Below are 15,673 nucleotides of genomic sequence, written 5' to 3'. Positions count from 1 at the left end.
AAACTAACTCTTTTCGTTTTCATTTAAAGAAATCTTAAACATTATAGCCACATAAATGTTATTCACTGCACATAACGTTTGCCTATTTATAACAAAACGAAATATAAAACACAAACCTGCCTCTTTTCGTTTTAAATATAATATAAAAATATTTAAAATTTTAATATGGTCCAGGCAATATGTGTATTTGTACTAAACAACAGATGTTGCAGTAAACAACATTACAGATCATATTCGTTGTATTAAAATTACAAAACTCAACCCAGTCTCTTTTTGTTAAATTTCAGTTTTATCAATATAAAAGTATAAGTAAAAGGTAAAGTTACAAGAAGCTATACAAATAAAGCAAACAATTCAGTCAAACATAAAAAGTCAGCGCTCGATCTAGTCTAACCATACAACGGTACAGTTAAATAGCTTATAAAGTTATGAAACTTACTCAGCCAAAACGATTGCCCAGGGAACAAATTATAGATTTACGTTACGAGACCAAAGATCGCCCGTTAGATATACACAAGACGAATCATATTTAACCACTACAGAGACGCCAGAGACCGCGGCACCTCAGAACGTCTAGCCGAGGAAAGGCTGTTCCAGGCGGGGTACATCGCGCTGAGCGCCCGGTCATCGCTGGATCTCACAACTGGATAAAATTTTCATAAATCTTTAAATAAACCACAGATTTGAGCTTTAAACAACTACATTCTCGCCTGAAAACTTCTTAAAACTACATTTCACGATACAGAAACAGTAGTATTATATGTCAACTGTATTAAAAAATGGCGCTTCTTGTTGTCATTCTCCGTGGCGCTGCCCTGTCAGCTGTCAATCAAGCTGTCAATCAAAGTTAACCACGCCCTTATTGTCATACATTTTATATCTAAATACGATCTAAACTAACGAGTTAGAAAAAAATTCACCCCCCTCACAGTTGTCAGGCACTCGGAAGCTATCGAAAAATACAATAAAAGTCCATGGGACCAACCTGTAAAAACATGAATTTATGCTGTGAAAACGGACATTTTAACATGGGGGCTATGGACATTTGCTCCCTTTTGGGACCTGCCCCTAGCGGATTTTCGATGTATTGCAGTTTTTCGCACTGTCATTTTTCAGATCAGAATGTTGCCGCTTGGTTTGACCTGGAAATGAAGATGATGTTTATGAGATTTGCCCTCGGCGTCCACGGAGCGCGAGCGGCCACACTGAGCTCCACGGGCACGCGCGCAGCCTCAGCAGTGACACAGGTCTGTTTACATCCATCTCTCTCTCTGTGTCGATGACAGTAGCATTTTATTGGACGTTTAACGTGGAAATAACATAAGGATGTGTACCAGTAATGCTTCACTACACAACGAGTAAAAAAGACTGGATTACGATCATTTTTTGTACACACCACACGAGTACCTCAGAGTAATACCATGGTAATTTTTTTTTAGTACGGTTGTAACGTTATTAGATTTGATCACATATTGCTCTTCCATGGTAGCCTACTTTTTGTAAGGCTGATTTTGGAAACATTTTATGGTAACATCCATTGAAATTACTCGACGTAACTTACCATTATATGAATGAATTTGGTAGTTTTAATATAATGCCACGCTGAAACGAATGTACCACGGTATATCAGTACTGTATTTTGTTACAGCCATTAAAAAAAAATATCGAATTAGGCTATATTTTTTTAAATCCAGTTTTATCTCTAGGATATAAGTGTATGTGCTCTGTCCTCAGGCGATCAGTGATTGGTTAATTGTGTTATTGCGTCCTCACGTGGGTGAGTGCTGACTACATTAGGAGCTCGTGCAAGTTGTTGTCTCACACTTAATAGATTTAGTTGCACAGGTCAAAATTGCACTGGCTTTCTGTATCACACACTGAAACTGAAATCAAAGACACAAACTACACATGTCGAGCATAAAAATACTCACATCTCAAACTTCAAACTCTTTCAACTGTAATCCACCAAAATGTATGCACATGTATTAATTACATTTCAGTTAAATTAAATAAAGCTGGGGGGAAAAAAATTAACTAAATGAAAACAAGAAATGTTGCCTTGGTAAAAAACTGAAATAAGTTTAAGTTGAAGCACTAAAATTATTAAATAGAAATACAATAGTCAACATTTGAAGTGGATCAAAATCTTTCATCAAAGTTATACATGAATTTTGAACAACACCCGTTCTTGTCTTAGGACAACTTTGATGAACTTTTTTGATCCACTTCAAATGTTGACTACTGTAAATACCTCTAAATCTTTACTAAAACTGAAATATAAATAAATTAAACCTAAATAGCAGTATTTAAAAAACCTAATAAAATGACAAAAGCACATAGGGGAATTACTAACAATTAAACTAAAATTAACATGGAAACTGTACAAATAAAAGTTAATTCAAAATGACATGGAAATTATATGATATGAATGGTAAGACCTGACTAACTGTGGTGACCTCGAACTCCCTCTTCACAGTGTGTGTGATTGGTCCATCTGAAGGCCAATCAGAGTGTTGTATTGAATGCATCTTGGCAGCATGGTGGTCAAACTGAGCACATTAATGTGCGTGTGTGTGTGTGTGTGTGTGTGTGTGTGAGAGAGAGAGAGAGTCTGTGTGTGTCTGTATGTGAGAGAGTGAGTGTGTGTGTGTGTGTGTGTGTGTGTGTGTGTGTGTGTGTGTGTGTGTGGAACCACCTTAATTTGATAACGCTTCAAGGAACGACTGTAAGTGATCGCGTATCTGTCACGTTTGCAGGAACTTTTCTTTATAAAGACTGTTAGTATTCCTGTAAGAGATAGTCAGGTGATACACGTCATTTTCCTGATGATATCAGATGAAATATCACTCTGTTCCTGCAATGAATATTCAAAATGCTGATAAATTACCAATATTGAGAGACAATGTTAATGGCAGGAAGCTTTTAGCAGGGATATGCAGAGAGTTCCTCAGGGGCTCAATATACTATTGTCTCACCCTTGGCCAGTAGATGGCGCTGTTTGCTTAACAAATTTATCATTAATCTGAAAAAAATAATGTGTGTAGTCGCCATGAAAACTGACATGCATTGACATGTTTCTGAACTGCTTTAGATTTGTCTGGCATTAGAGAACGCACTTTGGTCGCTGTGAAACCTGATGGCGTTCAGAGGCGTCTGATCGGTGATGTCACAGGGCTCTACAGTGCGAGAAATTTACTCGCATTTGCGCCTAAAAATAGTTATGTGCGAACTTGAAAAATAATTTACGAGCACAGTGCGCGAGTGACGGGCTGTTCTCAATACACTGAAGACAACAGCGCGATGAAGCGAAGCATACCATTGATTTCACATGGAAAGCAAGCAAGAGGACGGGGTCGCAACTGCGTTATGTGAACATTTGATGACGCGCTTAACTTTATTCAAATGGGAGCGACGATTCGCAACCATTGAGCCAATCACTGAAATAGTGTGGGAATGTGCGGGAACTGCTGGATTTTAAGTGAGAGAGTCCTCCCAACAGTGCTAAAAATAAACGTGTGAGAGCGTGTTATTGGCTATATGTCATGTTATAGCCAGATATGATGACGCTACTGCAACACGCATCACGACAGATGAGCGATCCATTCATCAAGCTAACGCGCAAACTGCCGCGAATTACGAGCACAGTGCTCATCACACAATCATATTAATTAATAGTAAAGAAACGAAATGATATTAGGCTAACGGTTACCAGTGCTGCTGTCGCTCTCTCCTATCGCTGATTTTGAAATGAGCTTATGATGATCAATAAAATGCTGGTCATATCTGTTGCTTTTGGTGACGTGAACTAGGCCTACATTAAAACTACATATAACGCGGGAATAGAAGATCCGATTTAGTTTTGCGAAAACACACAATGTGACTAGGTGTAAATGGAATCGTTTTGATCAGTAAAAACGCATGAAATCGTTTTGATCAGTAAAAACGTAGCAGTGACCAGGTGTAAACAGGCCGCTACACCATAAAAAAAGTAAAGTAAACACTTAGTGAGCTAGATACACAACACAGTATGAAGCCTATAGTCATTATCTCAAAAGACCAAGTGCAAAAAAAACAAAATAATGAACTCCCGCACACTATCAATAGGCCTACTTGCAAATGAGTATCAAAATTTTATTAGCAACCCACCAAATTTTATTTTAATTATGTCCCACCAAAAGACCAAGTGCATAAACTGAAGTTACGACCAAAACAGTCCACACTGAGGACAGGAAGACGACAAAAACTCATTTTTGATGTAACTTAATATAGGCTACTGCAAGTACTGCAAAGGAAAAAAGCAAGCAGGCATTTGTTTTGTTTTTAGCACTTTATACTTTATTGAGGTGTTCATTCTTTTTATATATTTTGAAGTAGGTTAAAATAATAATTGCATAATTATTAAACAGGTAACGTTAGTTCACCCAAAATAGAAAATTCTGTCATTTATTACTCTCCATCATGTTGTTCCAAACCCGTAAGACTTTCACTCATCTTCAGAACACAAATGAAGAACTTTTTGATGAAATTGAGAGATTTCTTTTCCTCCATTGACAGCCTACACAACTACCACTTTGATGCTTCGAAAAACGTTCATAAAAAGATCATAAAACTAATCCATATGAATTGAGCAGTTTAATCAACTTTTTTCACTGTGCTCCTATATTTCTTTGTGTGCTCCTAAATTTTCTCATTTAGGAGCACATGTACTCCTTGGGAAAAAAGTTAGCGTAGAGCCCTGGTCATCAAGCGCTTCGAGCAGCGAGGATTCCGATTGGTTGGTCTGAAGATGCTGCAGGTGCGTGATTCACACAAAAGACGTTCATGAGTGTGTGTGACATGTTTGTACATCATGTATCTGTGTGTGTTTCAGGCTTCTGACAAGCTTTTAGCTCAGCATTACATCTCGCTGCGGAAGAAACCGTTCTACTCCAGCCTGCTGTATTACATGACCTCTGGCCCTGTAGTCGCCATGGTACAGTAACCACCAGTTATGAATATCATTCAGCTGTAATACTATAATACTACAGGATGCAAATAAGAGCACTTTGATTTCCAATGTAATTAATGAACATCCAAAAGTAAGTTTTACACAATTTATTTAAAATGCAAAATTACATTTTAAATAAAAAGTAGATGCCACTCGCCTAATTAAATATGCAATGAAGAAGAAAAAGGTATAGCACACTACTGTCTGAAACTGTGTTCTTCAAACCGTTACAGTGTCACATTCTGTCATAAAGATTGAGGAGTTTTCATTGGCTTGTTTTCAGGTGTGGGAGGGGCATAATGTGGTGAGGTCGTCCCGTATGCTGGTGGGAGACACTGACCCTGCTGAAGCTTCACCTGGAACTATTAGAGGAGATTCAGCGTTCACATCAGCAGGTGCTCACACACACACACACACACTCATTATGAACACTAGTGTACTGCACACTGCACACTAAATATTTATAGTGATTATATATTTTTTAAATGTTCAAATTTTTAATGTTACGTTCAATAATAAACTGTTTTTTAAATTTTTTAAAGAAAAAATAAACAAATGAAATATAAAAAAGGAAAAAAAAATAGATATTTAAACAGTAGTGTACTATATTGTTGCCACATGAGCTCACCACATTTCATGTTGTTAAATTGACAGAGTTGTATTTGATTATCATCTCAGAAATGGTTGTTTTGAGGTTTTAATTTTTTTTTGTGCAAAAACTCTTGGTAGTAACAATAAAAACAAAAAAGGTTCCATTTGTTAACATTACGATTAGTTAACATGAACTAACATTTAAAGTTACTTCTAAAGCATCTATTAATGTTTATTTAAACATTTGCAAACACATTATTAAAGTGCCCCTATAATGCTATTTTAAAGTTTCCTAATTTAGTTTTGGAAGTCTCCTACAACAGGTTTACACACATCAAAGGTCAAAAACACTTTCATTTTCTCATAATATACATTGCAGATCACCTCGTTTTTCAAAGAGTCTGAAAAATGGTTCATTCAAAGATTCATGCTGCAGCTGCGTATGAAAACTTCTATTCTATATAGGACACGAAAAACAGTATGTGAGCCGACGAGTGTCCAAATTCATGGTATTCATATTAAAAGAGTAAGCGAAAAGTACCCGGATGACCAACTACTGGCGTGATTCTGAAGTTCACATACGATGGACACTTTACTGTCCCATGAGGCCACAGGAGAGGATTTATGAATGGAGGTGGAGCTGATACAGCACAACTGCCTTTTTATCTAGCAGAGTCTGTGATTGGTCAGCTCCAGATCTTCCTCAGCACAGGATACACAGTGAGGGGAACAGTAACGATGGCGTCGGTTTTACCGTATCAATTCGAGTCCTCATCCTTTGGAAATATGTGAAGTGGATTTGCTTCCACAGAGCAGAAAACAGCGTCTTGTCGACAACATGAACCAAACTCTTCCAGCCTCAGCTTCATCTACAGTGTTTGAGGGTCAAAGTAAATGTTGTTCACGAGCAACCAATGAAGACCATCGGCTGACATTATGCAAATGTGTTTCATTGTTACGTAGATATTGAGCCTTTCTGTGGAATTACTGACGACTCATTTTGGCAGTTCAGAATTGATTTTATTTTAGGAGACATTAACTTTATTTGTCGTGCACTTTGACCTTTGAAACTGACGAACAGCAATATTATTCACTACATGAAAAGTAATATTCAAAAAAGCATAATAGGGGCACAAACAAAAGTTGTATCTGTTAATATGAACTAATGGACATGCGGCATTAACGGACATGGACTAACAATGAACGGTAGTTTTACTTTAACAAAGATGAATAAATAATTCTGTAACAATTGTGTTAGTTAATTCTTCTTAATGCATTAACTAATGGGACCTTATTATAAAGCGTTACCAAGAATCTCAGCTGTAATTATGTGTTCAGACCCTAAATCAGTGGCATGGATGCAATGACTTTCATGACTGTTGAATTCTTCAGAAATGTGGTGCACGCCTCTGATTCTGTGGAAGGAGCGGAGCGGGAGATCTCGCTGTGGTTTCATTCCTCAGAGCTCGTCGACTGGGAGGGATGCGATCAGAAAAGCATTTACCACATTTAAGACGGGCCGACGACTGTGTGTGTGCAATTAACTTGTCTGATCACCCTCAGCTGGGACCATTTCAGGTCAATTTCCTCAATAGCACATAAATGCTGATGCTGAAGTGCACAAATGATGTAAAATTGTTGAATGTAAATAAATTGAAATGTTATATATTATAAATATTTTTAAAAATAGTAAAAAAAAAAACTTTTGGAGAAAATGTTGACAAAAGGTGGCCTTGAATATTTTAAAAATGACTTATTTTTGCTTTGCTGCACAAGTACTAGTCAAAACAAAAGCTTTAATAGTTCATAATTGTTTCTTAAAAGCAATTATTGTTACAATTTTAATTGGTTACAATCTTTAACCAGTGACCACACACACAGTGCTTTAACTAACTTCTGTAAACAATATACTTTAATGCTTAAAATAAAAATAAATGACTACTTGCCTTTTAGCAGATGTTTGTGATCCGAACACAATCCCTTGGGGGAAATTCATTAAATAATTATTTATAGACTGTTAATTTAACATGAAATAAATACTTGCTGTAACTTAAAAATGGTTTGTTTGTGAATATATTTACATATTACATCAGTGCATGATCAATATGTCCCAAACCAGTGGTGGTTTTTACAGCCGTAGGCCGAACAATGCTGTGACATTTTGTGCATTGATTTGTAATGAACAGTTTCATAAAGATGGCGGACACGTCGACATGTCTGAAGCGGTCGAAAGTGGCTTCTATGTATACATTTCTACGGTTCTCAAACTTTTTGACTTCTCCATCTTTGGCCTCACATTGTCCATCAACAGACGAAGACCGCTTGACTTTTCCAGTTGTTTGTGATTTTCTGGATAAGGATTGAAGATTTTTTTTCCCCCTTCAATCTATCTAACTCTATCCAATAAAACAAAAGTATCTTGTCTTTTTAGAGCCTACATCTATATGATCTTTCACCCTGTTTCACACCATGTTTTCAGACTAAACCAGATGTTAAACTATCAGATGCGGCCCAGTTTCTCAGTTCCTAATTGTCACGAGAGGTGTTTTTCACAATGTTGTCATTACAAAAATCTGCCATATTTAATGGAGGCAAAAAGGTAGTGCTGGTAATGTGCAGTGTTAAGTGTTCACTTCCAAGGGAACACAACAAGCGTATTGATTCAAGCCTTTAGATGAAACATCTATCAAATTAATGAATGTAACTAATGAAGTTATTGTGATGAAGCTCTAACTAACAAACACACTGTAATTTGAACTCGACTGGTTTTTGAAATGCGCATACGTGTAGGTGTGCAACAAAGCTATGTTTTCTTTTTCATGCAAATATGCAAAACTCTGTGTACAAGAAGCATTTGTTAACTTTGAACTAGAATTGAGTTCAAGTTGTGGGAACAGTAGCTTGTATGAGCCCTCTTCATTGCGTTTGAGTTCAACTCTTGTGTTCGTCATTGAAGGAAGTTTCTGCTGAGTGTTTGTTTGGTGTTATTGCAACAAACCTAACTAAACATTAATATCTTTCACTGCGTGCTTTGCTTCAACTAGATAATAATGAGTTTTGTGATGAGTGTTTTGTGGTGTTATTGCAGAAGAGCTGCTGAACAGTTTCGCGGGGCAGCCCGGCTCGTGGAGGCACTGCCTCTACTTCCTCTCCAACAGCAGAAATGAATATGTCATGATGTACAGCCTTACTGTGTTCGAGGTAAAATTAATTTCAGTTCATTATCTTAGGTAGATTAACTTCACGAAAATTGACAAGTCCATGTTCAAGTCATACACTAATGTTCAAAAGTTTGTTGTCAATTTTGGAGTCCTCTCTTCTGCTGACCATGGCTGCATTATTTGATCAAAAATACAGAAAAAAACAGTAATATTGTGAAATATGATTGCAATTTTAAATAACTCTTCTATTGAATATATTTTAAAATGTAATTTATTCTTGTGGTGAAAGTAGAATTATTCTAATAAATCATTATAATATGCTGTTTTGCTGCTCAAGAAACAATTATTTTTTATAAACGTTGAAAACAGTTGTGTAATATATTTATTTAATATTTAATATTTATAGAGGGTTCAAAAGCATTTATTTGAAATAGAAATCTTTATGAATTGAACATTATGAATGTCATTCCTGTCACTTTTAATTTAATGTGTCCTTATTAAATTAAAAAAGTATTAATTTATTTTAAATGTATTTTATTTATTTTCATCTTCTGACCACAAAATTTTAAGCGGTAGTGTATTTCGCCACAAAATCAGAAGGGAAAAAAATAAAAGAAATGTATTTAGCCTTTAGGATTTTTAGCTTTTTGTAAATTAGTTGTATTCACCCCCTAATTATCATCACTCTATTTTCTTTTTTTTAAAGAAGAATTTATCATTATAATGATATATTTAAATCGTACCATGTGAACTGCATAGTAGCATTTATTTGTACTGCATTTATTTTTATTCTAATTTTAATAAAAAAAAAAAAAAGTTTCCTTTGGAGGATTTTTTTCATTAGTACAATAATGCCAGTCTTTTAGTTTTAAATTTTAAGGGGAATTAGCATGATGATAATATCACAGTGCAAATAAACACACCTTACTGGTAAAAAAAAAAACTAATAGGCTTAATATCTTGAAATATGACCTGGATATGTTTGTGTAATTATCCTAAAATACAATATGCAAGCATGGGTAATCGATTATATGCGATTAGACTGTTTGATGCATTGCATGGTTGCATTAAAAGTTCAGATTGAAATGCCTTATCTCATCTTCTGCCCTTCCCCCCATCTCTCTCTCTCTCTTGTGCATGCTGGGAGTGAGTGGGCGGAGCGTGGTGAGTGTGGATGTGAGTGGTTTGCCGACTGTGGCCAACATTATGAAGCTGCAGACTCGGAGCAGAGAATGTCTAATATGGCGAGAAGTTTCACTCTCACTACACTTCCGGCTTCTGAACTGGTTGCAGTTCCACTCTGATTCCATATGAGGGCGCTCACAGGACGAGTGCAGAATGAATGGAGGTCAATGGCGGTATACCCCTCAAAATCCACTTTTCTCAGGATATAATTTTTTCTCTAGTAATTTGAATGTTGTATTCGAAAGGAGATGCAAAGAAATTACACATTGCTGGGTGTTAGATTTTTTAGAGTCACTTATTTGCTTTAAAAAGTCTTTCAAAATGTCAATGACGTCAGAATGCTGACGTCATTAGCAGAATGCTAGCGTGTTATGGGCAACAACAACTCAACCTGTAAGAAATCAAAACGACATAAGTACTCGTTCATTCAACTTTCGACCTAAAACCCATGTTGAACTTGCAAAATCTACAATCAGACCTGAGATTTCTCAACGGCAATCGGGTGAAAGAGACAAATTTAGCCGTCTAGCCCCATTGACTCCCATTCATTTTGCACTCATGGCGAGCGCCCCCAGTGGAACTCTGGTGGTACTACAACCAAAATTCGGTACAATAGGGCTTAATAGGGAGTGGGCAGGCTCTCCGTAGACGGGCTCTGCTCGGAGCCTGCATCTACAGTCCCGCACCCAGAGTCCCGCATTCTCAGACCCCTCGTTTTTCGAGACAGCGCCTCCTACTGTTTCGAAGATCGTATAACACCCTTATCCAAATGCCATTGAAAACAATAGGATGCAATATTACGGTCTCGTTTTATTTAAAGAACGTAAATATTTGCGTTCCCTGCTTAATGCATGTGCCAGAAAAACTCATTGTGTTCTCTGACTAACAAATTACCCAGTAGTTATTTTTGGAGCGTGGGTGTAATTGAAAGAAAATTACTGATGGAAGGGATACAATTACAGATTGAACTATCTTCTGAAAAATATTGTGATATAATATTGCTACAATGTTTTTTTTAATTCAAATTCCAATTTTTCTTTCAGTTCAAATGGTCTAATTAACATTATACCATGCTAACATTACAAAACCTGTTTTTTGATATTTTGAATGCAAAGCAAAACTCAAATAAGAATAGACAAAACACCAATAATAAACAATTCTGTACTTTATTTAACGAACACCTAAACATCATCTTGCTGTAAACAGGACAAAGCAAAGAAAAAAGGAAGAAAGAATTGTGTTAGTGACTTTACTTTTCGTCTTCAATTGCATAAAAAAAAAACTCCTCATTTATAAGTCGCTTTGGATAAAAGCGTCTGCTAAATGAATAAATGTAAAATGTAATGTAAATGCATAAGGTAAAATAATTACTTTCTGGTAGACGAATGTTTCTTCTTTTTTCATTCTTTTTGCAATCGCTCTTGTCAAATTCCTCGACTTCACTAAAATTAAAGATGAATGCCATTGTCAAAAATATTGTGTAATAATAAATATATATATTTTTATTTTTTGCAAATGCAAATTACAAGCATACCTAGGGTGATAAGTAGGGCCACGGAGGAACACCTCCTCAGCCTCCTGCCAGGATAATGCCTGCATCTCACATAGGCCATGAATGATGGCCTGTCCATTAAAATAAATAAATTAATATATAAAACATTTCAGTCAATACAAATTAAAAGAAGGAACCCAAACAAAAGGCCAAATGACACATTCTAGCTCACATGTTAATACCATAGACTGGTTAATACATAGTGAAGGCATAGTAAATTTGATAGGCAATTGTATGAGTTGTAAATGGCTGGCAACAACTTCATATCACAGTTAAATTAATATTGATTAATTTTAATACTTACGTTTTATAAGAACTAATTTAAGTAGTCTACATAAATTATATAAAGTAAAATAATTACTCCGGCATTAATTAATTCAATTTATAGTTTTAGGAGAAAAGGTCCGGTAATTAAAAAAAGGTCAAAGGGTAAATCTGATTAAATAATTAATGATGACATTCTTTGATATTAACACACTTAATGTATTTAATTGGTCTACTTTAATGTCAACTAATTTTAATACAATTTTTACAATGGCTTGTCTACAAAAAGTCCAAGGTTAAAGGCTAACGTTAGCTATCAAAATATTTTCGGGGAAAAAAGGTGAAAAAACATACATTAACGGCTCAAATTTTGTTACAAACTATCTTTACAAATATTAAATGGACTATTCATATGTTGGTGTATCGATCTATAAAGTAGTTTGATTAAAAAAGAAATCGAATGAGTATGATTCGCTAAATAAAATTGACGATACTTACGTTTCTGCTTAAGTTCTTCAAATGTTTATCCGATTGATAGGAGGCGCTGTCTCGAAAAACGAGGGGTCTGAGAATGCGGGACTCTGGGTGCGGGACTGTAGATGCAGGCTCCGAGTCTGCAGCTTCATACTACTCACTGTGGCTGGTAAGAGTGCTTTTTCCAAACTTTTTCCTTTTTTCTTGTAAGTGTTTTGTTTGTATTTTTTTGTTGTTGTTTTGTTTTTGTTTTGTTTATTGTTTTTGTGAGGATAGTCTGCTTCCAGCACTTTTGCTGGGAAGCATGGCGACTCCAAACACAATGGCTTTTGAAAATTTAACTCGGCGTCATGGAGTAAAAATTGATTCAAACGCTAACGTGGAAGATGTTTGTTTGGCTGTAGGAGACGTTGTGGGTCATGAAAACATTGTGTCCGCTTCGCGAATGAATAATGCGTTTGTGCTTTTCTTTAGCACTATTGAGAAGGCGAACGAAATAGTGCAAAATGGTGTTGTAATCAAATGGCGCTTTTCCATTACCAGCACCGACTCGACTCGACTCGCCTCGGCTCGGCTCGCTTTTCGCTCTGTTTCCCATTGCAGACATAGACAGTATATAAACTGGACACAGCGACCCCATAGGTTTCAACGGAGAGAAGTTGAAGCACATTAGAAGCACTCACTTCCTGATTGCCGAGCGTACTGCGCAGACTCAAACTGAGCTTGACGACGTGGATGTGACGTGAGCAGCCTGCCTGACAGTTGTAAGTTTTCTAGTAGCCGTGCCAAGCGAAATCGGAACCATTCCCTTCCGAATCTTGCAGAGACGGAGAGTGTGAGTAGGAGCTGTCCATGAGCTAGGAGCAGGAGCAACGTCATGACTCTCTATGGGCTTCTCCCTTTACTTTATCGGACTTTATGCCTCCACGTCCCCCCGATTGATTGCGAGCTTCTCTTCCTGTCTCTACGGTAATTTCGAGAGAGTCGCGTGGTTATGACGCAATCGTTAGCCTACTTTTACAAAAACTGCTTCTACGGGGCCATAACGTAAGATACAAGGTAATGGAGCCTTTTATACATTGTCGTGTTTCTTTAGAAATAAACAATGGACAAATGGAGTCTTTAAACGCCTCAGATGTAAAGTTATTCGCTGTCAAAGTGACGCGAAAATGAATGGGAGTCAATGGGATGCTAACAGCAGGTGAAGGCTTGTTAGCCAATGGCGGCTCCCGGGGGTACCTTCAAAATAATATGAAACCCTGACCGCCTGATTGCAGATAGTACCTCCACAATAGTACCTGGTTGTCATAGCGACGCCGCAGGAAACTGCCGTGACTTAATCTTCTACACGAGACGCGCGAGACACACCCGCTACCCACACACACAGGACAATGGAGGAAATCGAGTGTATGCTGTTTTTGGATGTTTTTGTTTTTGTTTTTGCTGTTTTTTTATTCAGGATACTCTGTCTGGCGCGTGCAATGATGACGCAGTGAATAGTGACGATTCTCTCTGACCAATCAGCAATCTGTCGTGTTTTCACGTCACATTTTAGTATCGCCTCAGCTCGCCTCAGCCCGCTTATGGCGCTTTTCCACTACACAGTACCAGCTCGCCTCGGCTCGACTCGACTCGGCTCTGTTTGGTTTTCCACTGTGTAAAAGTTGTACCTGTACCTGCTTCCAGGTACTTTTTTTCGTACCACCTCCGGCGAGGTTCTAAGCGGGCTGAGGCGATACTAAAATGTGACGTGAAAACACGACAGATTGCTGATTGGTCAGAGAGAATCGTCACTATTCACTGCGTCATCATTGCACGCGCCAGACGGAGTATCCTCCTAAGCCATCAATCATTTTGACACATGGTATATCATATTAACATAAGCCATCAATCATTTTGACACATGGTATATCATATTAACTACTAGTAAGCAAATCAAAATAACTGATGCTGCTGAAGATGAAGTCATAGCTTCTGACAATGATGATTCTGATTCTTGCGTTTCTGTTTGTTCAGAGTTTTCTGCTTGTTCTCAAAATGAAGCAGTAAATGTTTTGTACAAAGCTGAAGACATTCGTGTTTTTCTTCAGGAAACGAAAGGGTTAAAAGGCGTGCAAATTGAGGATTATTTTCCTAATAGTGCACAATTTGTGAAGGACACCAGATATTTGATAAAAGAAGGGGCTTTCGTAGATCTTGAAGTGTATCGTTTACGGAAATTTGTAAACAAGTTAAAAAAACAAAATCCTAGAGATGATAAGAATGCCATGGTTTAAATCCCTAAGCTTGTTTTTTTTTACCATAATCTCTGTCTTTTCCCATCTGAGTTTCTTGTTGAACTTAAATAAAACTATGAGTCAGCTAAAAATTGGAACTCTCAATTTAAATGGAGCTAGAGATGTTCGTAAAAGGATGATGTTATATGAATATATTAATCAGAAGTCTGTTGATGTCATGTTTATTCAAGAAACGCATAGTGATCAAAGAAATGAGGTGGACTGGAAAAGAGAGTGGGGAGGTCAACTTTTTCTTAGTCACAAATCCTCTGTAAGTGGAGGTGTTGCAGTTTTATTTTCTAAAAATATGACTCCAGTATCTTTTGAATCTGTTGAAATTGAAAAAGGTCGCTTTTTAAAAGTTATTGTTAAATTTGAAAAAATTATGTTTTTTTTAAATATCTATGCTCCTAATAGTGGAGTGGAAAGAGTTTTGTTCTTAAATTTAGTCAACACTACTTTGAAAAACCTAAATACAGATGATTTCTTAGTTTTAGGGGGAGATTTTAATTGTACCGAGAATGATAAAGTAGACCGAAATCATTTAGAACCGCATGTTGCATCTCAAAGAGTTATTAAACAACTCGTTCAAACTTTTGATCTCTGTGATATTTGGAGAAAAATGCATAAAAAATTAAGGCAATGTACATGGGTTCATTGTAAAGATAATTCATTGTCTTTGGCACGTCTTGATCGGTTTTACAGCTTTAAGCACCAGTTCAATATTTTCAAATCTTGTCAAATTAATCCTGTAGGATTTTCAGATCACAGTGCAGTTCTTTGTTCTGTATTAGTAAGTTGTGTGAAGTCAAGCAGTGCCTATTGGCATTTTAATACATCTTTACTTGATGACAACCACTTTAAAGATTCTTTTACTTTTTTTGGGGATGTTTTTAAACAACAAAAGTATTTATATAGCTCTCTACAACAGTGGTGGGATTGCGGGAAAATACAAATCAAAAACTTTTGCCAGCAATAACACTCTTAATGTTACAAAAGAAATAACTCGATCATTGAAGACTCTAGAGACTGAGATAGTTGATTTGTACAGTTTGTCTGCATCTACAGGCATAAAAGAACACATTGAAGCTCTGACATCAAAGAAAACTTTATTGGCAAACCTGTTGGACATTAAGGCACAAGGAGCGCTGGTTCGCTCACGTTTCCAGAATATCACACAAAT

At 36.7% G+C, this 15,673-nt stretch overlaps 1 protein-coding gene and 1 pseudogene across 2 annotated transcripts in view; one reads left to right on the top strand and one right to left on the bottom strand.

Annotated features, from left to right (window-relative positions):
• Positions 1-15,673, bottom strand: part of LOC311097392 (uncharacterized protein) — a gene marked incomplete at its 5' end in the record, with an annotated part of 189,722 nt that overhangs the window by 113,833 nt on the left and 60,216 nt on the right. The gene's annotated exons all lie outside the window — the stretch shown is intronic.
• On the top strand, positions 1,149-7,635 carry LOC311081287 (nucleoside diphosphate kinase, mitochondrial-like; annotated as a pseudogene). The gene is made up of 5 exons (XR_014609524.1): positions 1,149-1,247; positions 4,727-4,795; positions 4,871-4,972; positions 5,271-5,382; positions 6,971-7,635. The product of XR_014609524.1 is annotated as a nucleoside diphosphate kinase, mitochondrial-like (transcript).

The sequence above is a fragment of the Abramis brama genome (genome assembly GCF_963993115.1).
Source record: "Abramis brama genome assembly, chromosome: 1".
In the NCBI taxonomy this organism is placed as follows: domain Eukaryota; kingdom Metazoa; phylum Chordata; class Actinopteri; order Cypriniformes; family Leuciscidae; genus Abramis; species Abramis brama.
The sequence above is the reverse complement of the archived record's forward strand: the minus strand, read 5'-3'. Positions and strand labels throughout refer to the sequence as shown.